At 49.6% G+C, this 12,667-nt stretch overlaps 1 long non-coding RNA gene across 1 annotated transcript; it reads left to right on the top strand.

Moving 5' to 3' along the window:
- The first annotated feature begins 891 nt into the window (after positions 1-891).
- LOC124991660 (uncharacterized) lies at positions 892-4,817 on the top strand. Its single transcript, XR_007109916.1, has 3 exons — positions 892-976; positions 1,349-1,683; positions 3,594-4,817. It is a non-coding gene; the product is annotated as an uncharacterized LOC124991660 (long non-coding RNA).
- The last annotated feature ends 7,850 nt before the right edge of the window (positions 4,818-12,667 follow it).

Genomic DNA, 12,667 nt, shown 5'->3' with positions numbered 1-12,667 from the left:
CACAGCGTGTGTGGCCACGGCCCTCAGCCTGTTTGGACTTGTGCTTTCTTGACCTTGGAGTGAGGGGTCAGCGGGCTGGGAGGCAGCGGGCCTGGGGACCGTCCCTCTCTCTCCTCCTTGTTCTTCTTCTGCGTTGCTTCATTCCCCGGGAGGCGGCTCTGACCTCGTAATGGCATGTGACTTAGAATTCGTGTAAAAGGTAGCGGTTGGCCAGCTCGTGACCTTGGAAACCCGTGTCTCCTGGTCAGGAAATGGAAGCGGTGCGCTGGGGCCCGGCCAACTGCCCACGAGGCGGGACGGACAAGACAGGAGCTCAGATGACCCGATGGTGTGGCGTCTGCGGGAGACGTCCTGGGGATGCGGAGGGACTGTGTCGCCCAGGAGTCCTGCCCCAGAGCCTCTTCAGGCCCCTGTGCCCCTTCGCGGCTCCTAGATGGCAGGGCCACGGGCAGCTGGCTGTCCTGGGAACCCTGCTTCTCCACCCTCCCTCCCCTGTGGGCTCCAGCTCTGTCTAGAGGCCCAGAAGGGTCCAGGGGAGCAGCGGCCATCACACTCTGAGAGTGGCCATTGGTGAGAAGCGGGCAGAAGCAGCTGGACGCAGGGAACAACGGCTTCCATTTTGTCCTCTTTCTTCCCTGCATGGGATGCAGCTGTCCCCACCCTGCTGAGCAGTAGGGATACCAGACACTTGACCACAAATTCAGAGGCAGCAGCCGCACAGAACCACACAGCCCCATCACCGCTAGCAGGACACACCAAGCTCCCAGAGTACCCGGCAAGCTCCGACTCGTCACTTGGTGACTTCTCTTGGTCCCCAGGTCCCTTCGTAGGCCTTCATTCCCAGCTTCTCCCACACAGGTCCTTTCTGACTGGTGAACGGGGTACTTATTCTGTGATACCTGGCCACGTGTTTCTGCTTCCTTGAAGACCCCTCATGGACACACCCAGTCGGCCCTGCCAGCCGCAAAGGTAGCAGGTACTCAGTGATGGGAATGGTCATCTGGAACTAGCCCCCGAGAGACCTGAAGGCTTGGGTAGGGCGTGTGGAGTAAATCCTGGGGCAATAGGGAGCCATTGAAGGCGTTAAGCAGGTACTGGGCATGACCATATTTTTGTTTTCCAAACAACTACTGTGAGCAGAATGGGCTCGTGGGGTAGGAGGAACAGAGAGACTGTGGAGAGGCCAGCAAAGCATGTCACACATGTCCCCACGTGTTTATTTTCATCCGTACAGAGGGAGCGGTTGCTCAATGCAAGTTAAACTTTAACCCTGGCATGAAAGGTCATCCATCATTTGTTGAGCAAATATTTACTATTTCTGGAGCATAGGTCCTCTTTTCTTATTCAGGATCCGGCGTGAAAGCCAGAACTGAACAATTCCCCAAATGGGGCCGGCGATGTGGCTCAGGGGTCGAGCATTTTCCTGGCACACGCGCGAGACCTGGGGTTCCACCCCCAACACCTCAAAAAGAAGCAGAAGGAAGGAGGAACTCGGATCAGCCCAATGAACCAGGGGAGCAACTCGGAGCAGCCGGAGAAGAGGAGGCACGTTCGACAGCCGTGGCCGGGCAGGGACCCACGGGGACCGGTGTCTGTTCAACAGTGAGACGGTGCGAAAGAGGAAAATAGAGCGGAAGAGTCCCCCCCCCCATCTCCACACCTGGTCAACCTTCTCAAGAGCAGGTGCGCAAACCGATTCCCAGAGCGGTTATCTGAGGTCATGACCTGATATGACACTATTACCCTGAATAAAGCCTAGAAGAAGCACCTCCATTTCCCCTTGTCTGCTAGGAAAAGAGAGAAACGAGGGACAATGAAGAAATGAAAGAGAGCCGGGTGCGGTGGGGCAAGCCTGTAATCCCAGTCACTAGGGAAGCTGAGGCAGGAGGATCACGAGGTGGAGGCCAGCTTGGGCAACTTGGTGAGGCCCTGAGCAATCCATAAGACCCTGTCTCAAAACAAATCAATAAATGCAAAGGGCTGGGGATGTGGCTCAGTGGTTAGGCACCCCAGGATTCAATCCCTGGTACCTGCCGTCCAAAAGAGAGAGAGAGAAAAAAAGAAAGAAATGACAAGGCACAGTGGCCTTGAGCCCCATTCTTTGGAAAGTCTGCTTTCAGATCAAGATTGAATATCAAAATCTGCTTGAGAAGGGTTTCCCAGAAACCCACGGGGGTGTCCTGACATGAGCGAGCAGCGGAGAAAGGCCAGGGGTTACCCGACAGTTGCCCCAAGCAAAGCCATTTTCATTTCTTCTGAAATTCAGGGAACTGTCTTGATTCCCATCTCCTGAGGAGGAAGTGAAAGCCATGCTCATAGTCTGGGGGGCCCTGGTGTCCCCCAAGTGGATGCCCTAAGATCGCGACTTCGGGGAGAAGCTGGCAGGGGCCACGTGGGTTCTGAGGAAGTGCAGATCCCAGGGGACCAGGCAGCAGGCAGAAAGGCCACCGGGTTTCCGATGCAGGGGCTCTGGTTTCTTGGATAGGAACATCCTCCCTCCTCTCTCCTCTCTCCACCATGACCTTTCCAGCACCTTCCATCCTCTCCCGCGGACACTGCCGTCTCCATCTTGGCTCCGCGGTTCTGACTACTGTTGCCCAGCGTCAGCCCTGGGTCAGGCTCTGTCCCCAGGCTGAGGACACTGGGGTAACAGAAGAGCCAAGAGCTCTGGCCCTGAAGAACTCTTGTTCTCGCAGGAGACGGAGAAAGCCAGAGAATAAATAGATCAGACACCTGAGCTTGTTAAAAAGAAAAAAAAAAATGCTATAAAGAAAGTAAATGGCAATTTGGAGAGAGAGAGGGATTGAGATTCCTGTTGGCTGCGTGCTCAGGGAAGGGCTCTCTGAGAACTGAGATCTGGGGAGATGCCTAAGGAAAAGTCAGGAGAAGAGCGTTCTAGGCAGAGAATAGCCAGGGCCAAGGGCCAGGGGCAGGAAGGAGTTTGAAGGTGGGGGATGGGCAGGAAGACATCTAATAAGGTCAGAGAGTGGACAGAAACCAGATCACACAGGGTCTCGCAGAAGCCGTGAAGAGCAGAGGTAGCCACACAGGGCTCTGTCCCTGTGTGAGACGTCTGTATTAGCACAGTCATCTTCTTGCCTGAAATCTTTAAATAATTAGAATTTCTCTGGCTGTAAAGTTGAACACACATTTCTATATATAGATTACTGTAAACACTTTTTAAGTGCCAGGAATTCCTCCTGGGCCTCATAAACTCTAAATTTTAGAACTGGTCTCTGAGGATCATCTATTTTAATGTCATTTAATATTTGATGATTAAAATTTTTATTTGATTCTAGAAGTGATTAAATCTGGATCTACGGAAAATAATTTGGGTATGAGAAATGAAGACTCAACTAATTGGCATAGACTATAAAGTCTATTTGTGGAGTTTTAGTTGACTGAAAAGTTCAATAGGGTCAGCTTCAGGCAAGGTTTGATCCAGCTGCTTGACGATGACGCCAAGGGCCTGTTTTTTTCTACTCTGCGTTCTGATGTCTGTAGTGTAGGCTTCCTCCTACAGCTGGCTCTCTGTCACTACAGGACGGCTGTCTGCTCCTGACTGTGAATATCTTCCTTGTTAATATCTACAGAAAGAGTCACAGTCTATTTCAAGTGAACCAGCCAGCATCCCAAGATTACACTCGAACCATGAGCCAATCACCACGGCTGGGAAAATACAAGGACCTCACTGGCTTAGCTTCAGTTTCCCGAGCGCTGGCTCTGAGCCTGGGCCTGAAGATCTTAGCAAACTCGGCACACGATGATTTCTTCTTTGCTTATTAAGTGGAGAACTTTCCCATTTCACATTAAGTCATCCCTAGAGCCGCCGAAGGTGGAGCTGCTTTTTCTGATGGCAGAATCACATCAGGAAGAGAGAGGATGAACCCTCTAGGGTAAGAATCCATCATGCCACCAAGGTGGAATGAACGTCTGAATCAGACTCTCCGATCACGCGTCCAAACTAAACCCTCCGACACGTGAATCTCATGGAGTTACCCTTCGCTGCGAGAACTCAGAGGAGTCCACTGGTACTACCAGTAGCCACCAGGAAGGGGACGGTGCCATGACACACCAACAGCTGTGCAGGGTGTCCCCGAGTCTCACTGACTTGCCACACAATGATTTGTCAAGGAGTTCAGAGCCCTATGGGCTGGAGGGCACCCTGTTCCACACTGTCATTCAAGTCCCAGGCTCCTCCTAGCTGATGGCTCCCTTCTCCGCTAGGACCCTGGGGATGGTCACATTTCCTCATCCGGTGAACTGAGTCACGGCCCTGGTCGCAGGATCTGCACCCATAATTCTCCAGGGGAAGTGCCTGGTGACTCCTGGCGGACTGTGGCTCAGGAATAGGAGCTACTCATCCCCTGTCCACTAAAAGGATGGTGTCCATTCCCCACCCACCCCTTGGGACTAAGTTAGGCCATGTGACTTGCAGGAGCAGGAGGCAGGGATGGCTGAGAGCTGGCTCTGAGTCTGGGACTTCGGAGCCCGTCCTGTCCTCACGTGCCCTTGTGGACACTGGCGGGACCTGCCAGGTCAGCGCGTTGGTACCAGGACAAGGATGAGAGGTCCCTGGAGCAGAGTGGCCCCACCAGCCTTGATGGGCTGCCGTCTGTCGCTGTGTAAGTCTCTCTGAGCTCAGCAGAGCCACCAGCCAACCCACCTCCACCCTCCTGGACATTCCAAGACCCAAGCAGATGCCTGAGCGGCAGATAGGACTGAACTCAGCACAGAACATATTTTTTCCCTACACATGCACACCTCGGATGATTTAATTTGTAAATCAGGCATGGTAAGAAATGAATAATTAATTACATGAATAATAAATGAATAATAAATTACAGCAGCAAACTGTGACAAAAGTTAGGTGACGGTGCTTTCGAAACCTCGGCGTACGATTATTTTTGCTTAAGTGGGGAACGTTCACATTTCACTCAAAGGAAGCACTTCACAGCTTTCCTTTGGTAGATGCAAATCACCAACGTCACTTCTAACACTGGCTTCGAGGCCACTGTTAAAGAAATAAGGGTCAGTCCCTCTGAAACTGAGAAGGCCGTTAAGGGAGTAACAGGAGGGTAGCCTATACAGCGTGGATACACCGGCTAAGGAACAACTCAGATCCCAGGTGGCTGGGAGCTGGGCGACATGAGATTTCATGGTCCTGCTCGGAGCAGTGCAATTTTCAATTTCTGAGTTGTTCATCTCTTGAATTTCCCCATGTAGTATTTGGGGGCTGTGGTTCACCACCACTAGCCGAAACTAGAAAGCAAAACCGAGGAGAAGGGGACACCACTGTAAAACTGTAGTGGATTATGACGCAAAGTGAAAACCAAGTACGTGTGAGCCCACACTGATCTATATAAGGTTGAAGATGTCGCTCAGGGATCGAGGACCTGCTTAGCACACACTAGACCCTGGCTTCCATCCCCAGGGCTGTGGGAAATAGAAGGTGAAATAGATATGCAAGAGAGGAGACAAATGTCCTAGGCAGCAGAATTCCACAAAAATGCCTGTGTGAATCTTCCGCCCTGCAGGAGGTGGGGCGCAGCTCCCCATTCCCCGTGCACAGAGACCCCCATCCACAGGGGTACCGTAGAGGGTGACAGACGGAAAAGGAACAGTACGTGGCGAGCCCTGACCTGCCAGGTGATCCGGGTGAGCTGACATTGTCACGGATGCCCCTGATGCACACGGTGAGTTTGGCACTTTATCAACGTGGTCTCCCTCCTAAAAACCCACTCCAGGTTGTTGTGCGTTGGACTCAAGGGGTCATGAGTGGAAGCCCAGCGCAGCCAGGCAGGGAGGTGGGGCTCTGGGGAAGTGATTGGGTTATGAGGGCACCAACCTCTTTAATGGATTAATTCACTGAGGGATTCATAGCTGAATGAACTAGTGGCAGGTGGTGGAAGCTACAGAGGTGGGTCCTGGGGTCATTCCCTTGTGGACTATATCCTGTCCCTGGTCCCTTCTCCCCTCTCTTTGCTTCCCTGGAGTCCTGAGGTGCGCGGCTGTACCTGGCCCGCCCGCCATGATGTTCTGCCTCACCTCGGATCCAGAGCAGGTGGGGGAGCCCACTGACCATGGACTGAGGCCTCTGAAATTGTGAGCCAGAAAGCATCTTTCCTGCCTTACGTTGTTTATCTCAGATCTTTTATCACAGTGGCTAACACCAACCTAACCACAAGAAAAACACCAGATCAATCCCGGTGGAGGAGTGTTCCAAAAGATCCCCGACCCGTACCCCTCGAAACAGGGCTGTCGGAAACAAAGAAAGTCTGAGAAACTGTCACAGCCTAAAGGAGTCCGAGGAGGCCTGTGCGGTAGGAGAATGTGGCCAACTCAGACGGGATTCTGGAGTAGAAAAAGGACATGAGGCAAAAATCAAGGAAACCTGAGTGGAATATGGACTTTGGTTAGTGATAATGTATCCGCCTGGGTCCATTTCTTCTGGCAAATGGTTCATATTCATGCAGGACCGGATAAACGTTAATAAGAGGGGCAAGTGGGTGGTATGTCCCTGTGTTCATCAGCTTTTCGTTACTAGAACAAATACCTGAGGTAAGTCAACTTATAAAGTGAAAAGGTTTATTTGGACTCACACTTTGGGAGGTTTCAGTTCATACGCAGAAGAAGCCCATGACGGAGCAAAACCATCAGTTGATGACCAGGCAGTGAAAGAGGAAGGGCTGGGTCCCTCTTCTAAGGCACATCCCCAGTAGCCCAAGGACCTCCCTCTAGGCCCCGCCCCTGGCAGGCTCCGCCCCCTCCCCAAGTGCCACTCACTCAGAGGACCACGCCTTTACCTGGCGGGGAGCGTTTGCAGAACAGGCAAGATCCAACCTACAGCAGTTACTGTCTCCACAGGTTGTCCGAAATCCAAGTTCATCCTCAGGCAAAAAGTTGACATTTAAAAAAAAAAAAATCCTAGAACCCGGGCCATCTTGAAGAAGAACGAGGAAGCTGAAGGGTCACCTTTGAAGTCAGGGAGGGCCCGCGCAGGAGTCCAGCATGGCCTCCCATTTAGAAGTTGTGTGACCTTGAGGAGGGGGGTCGCTTCACTCCCCAGCATTTCAACTTCCTCTTCTGTAAAATATTAATCAGGGCGTCCCGCCCACGGGACAGGTGCAGAGATACAAAGGAGCCCCGCCTAAGCCGCGTGACACCGGCAAACCTTCCAGAGGTCGGGACATCCAGCCTTGTGCGACCTCCTTTCACAGGGTGCTGTCTCATTCCATCGGAAAGCACGCACAGCCTGGGGTGTCTGGCTTGGGGACATCGCAGGGGACAGGGCCGGGTGACCCATCCAGGCCTTCCTCGTCATTAGTCCGGCTACTTCCATGGAGAAAGCTCTGCCTTGTTGACTATTGGATTCCACTGAGCTCCGGTGCCCACGGGCAGGGCAAGATGGACCCTCCAGTCCCTTATTTGCCAATTTTCAAAATAATGAGGTTACCTGTTCATATCCTTGGAAGGAGCCCGGGGAGTCTGGAGTGCTCAGGACACTGGGGTCATTACTTTTTAGATGCTCTGGGACAGCAGGAGCTTGGGGGTTGACCGCGGAGTCCTTCCCACAGAGCGCTTCGCTGGCCTCTCTGCTTTGGAAGTAAGATGTCCCGGACCATCCCGTCCATTCTCTGCCGGGGGCCTGAAATCGGCCTTCTCTCCAAAGACCTCCGGTTCCTTTTACTGAGAAATTGTTCTTGGAGGCCACTTTGGGGGTCATCGCTGGGCTGGCCACTGTCTCTAAGCATCCACTGCAACCGAATCTAGGAAGTAGGACCTCTTTATGAAGAGAGTCCAATCATGAGGTCACCATTTCCAATTCAAATTTGGGATGAAAGTCTTCATTGCCTAGACGGTTTTTTCATTTTTATATCTTTTATGCTGCAAACCTGGGTGGTTAGCATTAGTCTAAGAAGGTACTGAAGTTTCCCACCCTGTATTGAAATCCAATCGCATTCAATCAAATTCCTAATAACATGGTCAATGACAATAGTTGAAGCGTTGTAATTTTTTTTTGAGTTGTAGATGAACACAATGCCTTTATTTATTTTTTAATTTATTTATCTTTTTCTCTGCGGTGCCGGGGATGGAACCCAGGGCCTCACGGGTGCTAGGCAAGCGCTCTACCACTGAGCCACGACCCCAGCCCCTAGTTTATTTTTAAAAATAAATTTGAGGGCCTTTTTCGCTCGCGTGTTTTCTCCTTAGGGTATTTCCTATTAAGGATGGAGTCTCGAAAAGTCACTTCTGTGTGGTTCAGTCATGAAGCCCAGACACAGTGAACGTGCATTTTGCTTTTGATTTTAAAGAATTGCTTTGCATTCCGACTTGACTCCCAGAGTCGTACAAATCCACAAAAGAGGACGCGTCGGATATTAGTATTTTTAAAGGGGTCACCCGCTCCTCTCAGACTTCTTTTGATTGTGTGGAAAATCTTCGGTTACATCTGCTAATGGAGAAAAATGAGCCTTGGTGTCATTCAGGCTGCGAGAAATGATTTTTTAAAATATATATCCTATGAAAAGGAAAAAGAAAAATATTCTCATTCCCCTGACGAGGCCGGCCTGTCAATTAAGGCGCTATCCTGGCCTTGACTTCCTCATGGAATCCCGTCGTCTTCTCCTCCTCACGGCGGGTCCTCTCTGTCCCACGGATGGCACGGCCCAGGGCTTCAGGAAGCGCCACCCTCTCTTCTCAGACCCGGCCTCCTTCCCCCACAGCTGGCCCCAGTCCCTCCCTCCATCCTGTTCCCTACAGCCACCCAGGCATCTTCTGAGAAAATCACACACCAGAGAGTCTCCGAGGTCTGTTTAGAAAAATGTCCAAACCATCAAAGCACAAAATCCAGACTCCTTAGCACGGTAGAGTCACCTGTTGGAATCTTGCCCCAGGCTCATTCTTGATGATTGACAGAAACTTCCTTTTCTGCTCTTTCTCAGAGAAGGTCAAGCATTTATTTCCATTCCTCTCTGTCTTTATGCCTAGTGCTTCCCTCCCTGGAATGCCCTACCCCCCACATCTGCACCTACCGAACTCCTATTCATCCTACAAAACCCTACGAGTTTTTTTGTTTGTTTGTTTTTGTGGTGCTGGGGATCGAACCCAGGGCCTTGTGCTTGCAAGGCAAACACTCTCCCGACTGAGCTATCTCCCCAACCCTACGAGTTTTAAGAGCCACCTGCCCTGTGAATCATTCTCTTCTCTTCACCTCTAAACCCAGACAAACCCTTCCCTTCTCCAGGTTCCTGTTGCATTGTGGTCAGGATTTTTAAAATCTTCTATACCTTCTATTAGGAACAATGGTCCACCAACACATTAAATAAGATTTTCCTTGATGGAATTTTTTTCCTTTTGGTAATGGGGATTGAACCCAGGGCACGCTAGAACTAGGCTGTATCCTCCGTTCCTTTTTTTTTTTTTTTTAATTGGGTGCAGGGTCTCACTACATTGCTGAGGCTGGCCTCCAACCTGTGAGACTCCTGCCTCAGCCTCCCAGGTCTCTGGGATCACAGACGTACAACCTGTCCTTACCGTGTCTGACCCTTGATGGATTTTTATTATCATACATACAGGAAGTGGACAGAGTCCTAGAAACAGCAAACTGTAAAAACTGACACAAGAAGATATAGAAAATCTGAATGGTCCCTGAACAAGGCAAGAGATCAAATCAATCATCAGTAACTTCCCAACAAAGAAAAGCCAGGACACTAGGACATCACTGGTGAATTCTACCAAACATTTAAAGAACTAACACCAATCCTTCCTAAACTGTTCTGAGGCAGAGAACAGGAGGGGACACTTCATGACTCATTCTTGAGGCCAGCATTGCCCTGAAACCAAAGCCAGACAGACAAGGTACATGCCCAATGACAGGAAGTGCGTCTTGCTCATCCGTGGGTCTGCAGCACAGTGGAGACAATAGACACCTCTCTGTTCATGAGTAACTTAAAGAATAAACATGGACATATTCGCATGAGAGGGGGTTGTCTAATGTGAAGAGACTGACATCCTAAATTAGTTTTGAATGATTATAAAAATCCATCAAGGGTCAGACCCGGTAAGGACAGGTTGTACGTCTGTGATCCCAGAGACCTGGGAGGCTGAGGCAGGAGTCTCACAGGTTGGAGGCCAGCCTCAGCAATGTAGTGAGGCCCTGCCCCCAATTAAAAAAAAAGAAAGGAACGGAGGATACAGCCTAGTTCTAGCGTGCCCTGGGTTCAATCCCCATTACCAAAAGGAAAAAAATTCCATCAAGGAAAATCTTTTAGGAGACAGAGAGGAGAACTTGGAAGAGAGGAAGGGGATGGTTTCTTAGATTGGAACTGTGGTTCCAAAACACGTTTACAGAGTTTTATACAATTTAACTATGTAATGCATGACATCTTCCAAGCAAAAAGAATGGTTCTTCGTGATTCTTTTTCACAAGAAGACAGGTTCTACACCTGGTGCTCCTGGACATTTATCTCTGCTCCTTCCAGTGGTTTCCTCAGATTTTGTCAAAAATGTTTTAATAGTCTGTGCAGCTACCGCTAGACACCATGGAGACCGGTTGATAGACCGCGGATAAATGTATTTCATTGGACATTTCACTGGAAATACAGCAAGCAATATTCACGCCCACAGATTCACGCACAAATGACATTTTGGAACACTGAGGTCTGATTCTGGAATGCCAAATGGTTATTTTCCACGGGCTGAGGCTTCGCAGAAATAGGTTTAAAGAGCCCCCACTGCTTGGCTGCGTTCTTAACCTTGCTCAGAAAGTTAAAGCTATCGTAATCAGATAGATGCAGTTTCTCTCCCACCAGGGAGGGATCTGGCGCTTGGGAAGACTCAAGTTTTACTTAGCAAGGTGATGATTTGTCCTTGTTCTTGCAGCAGTAGCTGCAGAGGTAAGAGGAGAATAGGCGGCCAGGAGCGTTCCCTGGAGATTTCTAGAGTGTGGTGGGTAACATAGTCACTCTGCAGCCGAATTACCCTCTAGGAAGAGCCTTGGTTTTTATTTATTTTATTTTGCTTTGTTTTTATACTGGAGTTGAACCTGGGATGCTCACCCACTGAGTCCCATTCCCAGTCCTTTTGAACATTTTTTTCATTTTGAGACAGGGTCTTGCTAAGTTGCTTGGGGCCTCACTAAGTTGCTGAGGCTGGCCTTCAACTTGCGATCCTCCTGCCTCAGCCTCCCAAGTTGCTGGGATGACAGGTGTGCCCCTCTCTCTATCTGGTGAACCTTCGTTTGGTCCGATAGATTCTTTAATGAACTTCCCTGGGTTGGGGTTGGGAACAGGCTGGAGGGACAGGATTACTGGGATTTTTTTTGTTGTTCTTCTTGTTTTCATTACTGTTTGTTGTTTGATAGTTGCTCAGTACAGAACATTGAGGGAGACTAAGAGTAGAATTACAAAGGAGATGTTAGAAATTACAGAGAGAAGAGGAGAAAGGAAAATGACACAGGTATCCCCATAGGGTTTTCTTGGGGATGGATGAAGAAGAACCTTACTAAGATTTTCTATTTTTGTATGTCATATAAATTCTTTCTATAGTGTTTCCATAACAACTTAAGTAAAATACCCAGGCTTCATTAACATATCATGTACATTGACTTGGTTTGTTTATCAGTTCATTAAGATTGATGTTAATTGCTGACTCACCTTTACAGCGTGCTCAGAATTAAAGCTGAGAGCTCCATTTTAGAACCCACTCATGTTTAAGCTGCAAGCCCCATGTTCCCTGTCCCAGAAAGAATTATTTTAGTTGCGAGAAAGAGATCCCCAACTTAAAATAGTGTGGACAGAAATTTATAGATTCATGTAAATGAATATAGGTCATCCAGTTTCAGGAATAGCTTGATCAGGGTGCTGCAATTCCACATGATGCTTTAGTTTTCAGACTCACTTCTATCACAGTGATAAAGTCTGGAACAACTATACCCATCACATCTTCCTGAAGAGACGGTTCATGATCTCCACCCTCAAACAAGATTCTGTGTTTTGCTTTGATGGAATAAATTTGGGTCACATGTCCACCTCTGAATCAGTCACTGTGGCCAAGGAAACTGCGTGTTCCGACAGGCTTAGGCTTATCTCTGAAGCAATCATGTAAAAGAGTCGGATTCTGACTGGATTCGGCTGGTTCGGGTGGGGTTGACCCCTGAAATTGGGTATGGATCTGTCCTTTAAGTTACGTGACTGCCAGGCCTGGGGGTAGTGTCAAAACTCTCGGCATCATATGACCACCTGCTTTTGGAGAGCGAGTGAATGGATGAAGCTCAGAGGACCAACGGGAACCCCTGGGCAGAGATTTTCCTCGTCCTCTGGCCTTCGATTCTCTAATACTAACTCCGCTGCTGCTGCTGCTCCAAGGAGCAGGGATGTGTCCATATCATTCTTTCCTTCTGCGCTTGAAACATTTTATAGCTGCTCCAAACATTATCAGAAAGCTGTTCCTGGATTTGAACATGAGGTAGAAATAACTGTCCTTGGTATCGCGGTCAGCGTGCGTCTGTTGCTCCTTCCGACAGACAGAACGGTGTGGGAGTCTGGGATTTGAACTCCGGAGCTGGGCTGCCTGATTCTGTACGCTGGTTCAGCCATGGGCCGGCTGGGGACCTCTGATAACATCGTTAACCTTTCTGGGCCTCAGTTTCTTTATCTGTAAAATG

The sequence above is a fragment of the Sciurus carolinensis genome, chromosome 8 (genome assembly GCF_902686445.1).
Source record: "Sciurus carolinensis chromosome 8, mSciCar1.2, whole genome shotgun sequence".
NCBI classification, from domain to species: domain Eukaryota; kingdom Metazoa; phylum Chordata; class Mammalia; order Rodentia; family Sciuridae; genus Sciurus; species Sciurus carolinensis.
The sequence above is the reverse complement of the archived record's forward strand: the minus strand, read 5'-3'. Positions and strand labels throughout refer to the sequence as shown.